We start from the raw sequence: 5,056 nt of genomic DNA on the forward strand, positions 1-5,056 counted from the left end.
TAGAATCGTCGATAACGAAAACAAATCAGAAAAGTAACGAATTATACATCATTATTTAAATTATGGCTATGAAAAAGCAAAGAGCATTCCATGAAAACCTGTGGGGGGTTTTTTTAACGTTCTGGGTTTTATCGGTGTGTGTTTTGACTGCTGTCTGCTGATGGCTTCAGGGCTCCCTCTTGTGAAAGCGTTTGGGGACTGAGCCACAGTTCGACCCTCGCTCCATGTCCACCAGATTACAGTGTAACAAAAACATGTTTTTTGTTCCTGGGTAGTAAGTGTTATTTCCTGATTGCTTTCATGCCTCGAAAATACAGAAAATGCCTATTATTCCCCACAAACTTTGCTTTTGTGACCAGGACACAAAATCAAAGTTAATAATCCACTCCAATAATAACACCGTGTAATATTTGTATTTTTTTGTTCTTGGGTAGTAAGTGTTATTTTCTAATTGCTAATGCCTCAAAAGTACGTAAAATGGATATTATTCCCCACAAACTTTGCTTTTGTGACCAGGACAGTGGTATTTTGAAATGTTCCTATTTTCAATGAGAAAACGTGGTGTGCATTCGTGTCGTTCCTTCACATAAAGTCCTGGTCACAAAAGCAAAGTTTGTGGGTAATAATTGCCTTTTTCTATACTTTCGAGGCGTAAGCAATTAGGAAATTGCACTTAACTACCCAGGAACAAAAATCCTGTTAACATATAGTGTTATCCTGCAAGACATTAGTACAACCAGGAGATGGCAATCTCCTACCACAAAAAAATAAACAAGGTCAATTTGTATCCATATAATCCGTCGCTAAACCTAAACAAACGGCATTGCTTTCCATGGCCGATCAACAGCACCAGCAGCACTGATGCAACACTAACAAGCTCCGGAGGACATACACACTGCTTCATTAGCAGAGTCATACTTGGCAAAATAATGTAAGCCGCGCACGTTAACTGGTAGCTCACAATTCCAATCCTTGACACGGTGAAACATGTGCTGTGCCGTCAGTGTATGGCAGCCGTGTGTAAAAGCAGCTTCAGATCTCCTCTTAAGCGAGAGATAGAGCGATATAAGACGGGACAAGTATCCTGGACCCTGCCTCTATGAATTTCTTCAGGATGTACACTCGAAACTGAAATATCACACTTTATAAATTTATGGTGCTTCTCATTAACCACTCACTGCCGACGTGTTTCCTCCACCTTGCGAGCAGTGTTAGTTTCTGTTCAGCCTTGGGCTTGATTCGAAACGAGAATCGCTCCGTTCATCACTGCAATCTGCACACTGGCGTCTTGCCACGATATATAAAGGGACACTGGTCCACGTTTATCTAAATGATCTCAAAGTCTATCTGGTTTATTACATCCGAATGTAAATCCTCTTAACTTAAGTATGTACAGCGACAATCTGATGTCCTGAGATCACGACATTAGACCAATGCCCTTCCCACATTCAACAAACATTCCCTCCTAGTTTTTAAAGAACGGACTCTAGTCATTGATTTATCAATTTGAATGTTAGGCGCTTATGATAACAACCATCCCATCTCATGGTATGTTATTCATGATTACTATATTTTCTGTATTTATACTTTATAACGTTGAAGTTTATGCACAATAATGAAATACTAGCTTTTTTGCCCGTTCAAGGACGGGTGTATATTGCAGTAAATCTGAAATTTTCAATATAAAAATTGTTCAGCTCATGATTCATGGTCGCGAAAGCCTACGTGTTAAACCAGCTCATGATTTAGGAATAGGTTTTACCCTTTTAACTGGCACAAAAACTGACACCTTTATTCAAGGCATCATGTTTGCAATAACCACAACACAAGCAGTCAAGATGCAAACAAAAAAGACAACTCTGATAATAATATGCACTGTCCTTGAATTTGATTGGTCCACACCCGAGACAGCTTTTCTTAGAGCCTAGTCTCCATTGGTGTTGGACCAGAAGACGCCAAAAAGCGTACAACTCAAAAACAGCGCACTATCAGAGTATTGAGGGCTCGGGGTGAGCATTAACATTATGAGACCTCCTTTGCCAGAAACAAGATATAGGAATAGGTTTTACCATTTTAACTGGCGCAAAAACTGACACCTTTATTCAAGGCATCATGTTTGCAATAACCACAACACAAGCAGTCAAAATGCAAACAAAAAAGACAACTCTGATAATAATATGCACTGTCCTTGAATTTGATTGGTCCACACCCGAGACAGCTTTTCTTAGAGCCTAGTCTCCATTGGTGTTGGACCAGAAGACGCCAAAAGGCGTACAACTCAAAAACAGCGCACTAAACAGCGCACTATCAGAGTATAACAGCTCATGATTATTAATGAGGTTTCCCCATGTGGAGTGACGTCACCCGCTAATGGTTATTGGGGAGGGGTGCGGCATGTGGAGTGACGTCACCCCATCATGGTTATTGTGGAGGGGTGCGGCATGTGGAGTGACGTCACCCGCTCATGATTATTAATGAGGGGAGGGGTGCGGCATATGGAGAACGCGACCTTCTTGTGCGTTGGTGTAAATTTCCACGCGGGTATGAATATTAATGAACGGTGGGGGGGGGGGCGGGGCCTCTTTTGCAGTTACGTTACGCTCGGATGTAGCACTGTGCTGCGTAGATGTATTTTTTACCGTCACTTTCTGTAAAGAAAGCTCATATTTGAAGCGACTTCGCGTAATCAAGTATTTAATTCAGCACGACCTTCCTCTGCGTTCGTGTCAAAATCCACCCATTCATGAATATTAATGAGGGGGGGGTGGGCCTCGTGGAGTGACGTCACGCGCGGGACGGACAGACTTTTCTGGGTGATTATAGGAGGTCATGTATTGTATTCCTGTCGTGGTAAATGTGTTATTGTTTAGCTGATGCTTCTGTAGTTGGTTTACAATTTTATATCCGTATAAACGACATTTGTTCTGTCTTGCGCTATTGCGTCTGCATTTGTTTGGAGACCCCAGTCCTTTTAAAAACACCCCGTTAGTCTTGTAGAGGAAGAAAGCAGACGAGTTAATCTCGTGGATTATACATTTTTAATTCGTGGCAAGCGTTTAAATTAATCAGACAAAAAAAAAGCGTATTAATAATAATCACACCATCAATTGAAATTTGGGCGAAAACGTAGTCGCATTATTTATCCTTAGAAAAAAACGTGAAAAATGTATGTGCCGCATAATTTATCCTCATAAAAAACGTTTAAAATTGATACGCCCCAATGTATACGAAACAGTATTCACGAATCGAGAACTCGCCATTGTCCAATTACACTAATTCAACAACTAAAACGGATCAGTGATGAGAACAAGAAATAATTAAATGGCAAAAGTGCATTACTTACTGGGCCTTTGCGCTGGGGTGGCGGCGTGGTGAGAGAGGTGCCTATGGAGAAGGGTGGAGGCAATGGTGACGATTCATTGTTTTGCTACCTTCTCTTACCTCAACGTTGTCAGCAATAGATCCTGTGAATTGCCTCTGCAATCACATCTTCCGGCGAGTGGCCACCCCACCCATGCCGATATTTCACACCAATTTACAAATTGTGATGTGAAAAAAAAGTGTCACCTGACCAGGTCAAAGCCCTGAGAGGCGTCTTGTTGCCACGGGTGACTTCGCCGGAGCTCGTTATGTCTCTTTTGAGCAAGAGCTGTTTACATGATCCGCACTGTGTGCACGCAAGGAACATGACAAGGTTTGGCGTACATAGTCAAGGAGCATTCACGCAAAGGAAAATGAGTTCCAGTAGCAATTCAATGTTCGCATGAAATAAAATGTAACTGTGTATCTGGTCTTTTTAATTCCTCAATTCTTGAACACGTCTTGGCGGGAGATCTGAGAGAGTCCAAGATTTGTGGTTCTGCCATTGGTCGGAACCTCTGACCCCACGGTCAAGAGGTCACATCCACTCGGACCAAAGACACGTAACCCCATTGGGTTTCCCAGATTCCTCATGACAAGCATCCTCACCAGGCAGGCGATAAATCTCACCGATTCTAAACGCGCCCAGCACCACCACACCACAGCGCCCCACCCCACCCACTCAGCTGCACTTATCAATTCGGGAAAAGAAATATAAATCATCGTGGATGACAGAAGTAGCGCAGCACAAGGCCTCCTTTTACGATAATACAAATCTCCCTCAATCTTCACAAAGGTGCCACTGCAAGACATTTGACATCAATTCAATTTGAGTAGGCAAAGGAATTACTTTTAATTAGATTCTTTCATATTTTTCATTTTGCACGTATCATGTATGAATAGGGGGGGGGGGCATTGAGGTCATTAGAACACATTCACAACACTGGCAATTACCTACAACGTTTGAATATTTAAATGTGCAAGTGTGAATGTGCTGTACCGTTTCAACCTGCTGTCATCCAAAGCTCCTTTATTTAAATCAGATGGGAGCCCATGCAAACAGCAGCTTGTGTTCCTGGCCAGGCTGGTCTGTCTACCAAAGCCTAACAACGCTTGGCACACTCCGTAATTAAACCAAACAAAACAGGGATGAGTATCACACACAAACTGGTTAAGCTGGATAATTGCTGCAGTGATAATGACTGTTCCCACGTGGGTCTCGGGTTTGGCCCACACCCACATCCCACACGTCACTTCCACATTACACGCACATCCAACGCCTCACACCAACACATCCTCCATCTACAACTTACACCCAAACCCTACACTCACATCCCACTTGCACACCTCACACCCAAACCTCACACCCAACCCCACGCCTTACGCTCCCACCATTGCTGACGCTGCTGCTGAATCAGAATGCTATCGCTGTGGGGATTTTTGGCTCTTAATGGCGTGGCAGTCATTGAATAAGAATTACTGAGTGAGTGGTAGCTATTTTCACTTTTTATTGTTCACGATGCGACCCTCACTTAGCACCACCTGTGGTTTGTGCAGCTGCCCGGATCTTTGGGCAATACAGTTGAGCATTTGCTGGCTTGACTGACATTACAGAGCTATGATGGAATAATGCATCTGAAAACTACAACATCTCTTGCCGAGTCCACGGAATAATGGCAAGGGAAATAAGCAAGGA

This window comes from Petromyzon marinus, chromosome 6 (assembly GCF_048934315.1).
Source record: "Petromyzon marinus isolate PM22_M1 ecotype Great Lakes invasive population chromosome 6, UKy_Petmar_22M1.pri1.0, whole genome shotgun sequence".
Classification (NCBI taxonomy): Eukaryota; Metazoa; Chordata; class Hyperoartia; order Petromyzontiformes; family Petromyzontidae; genus Petromyzon; species Petromyzon marinus.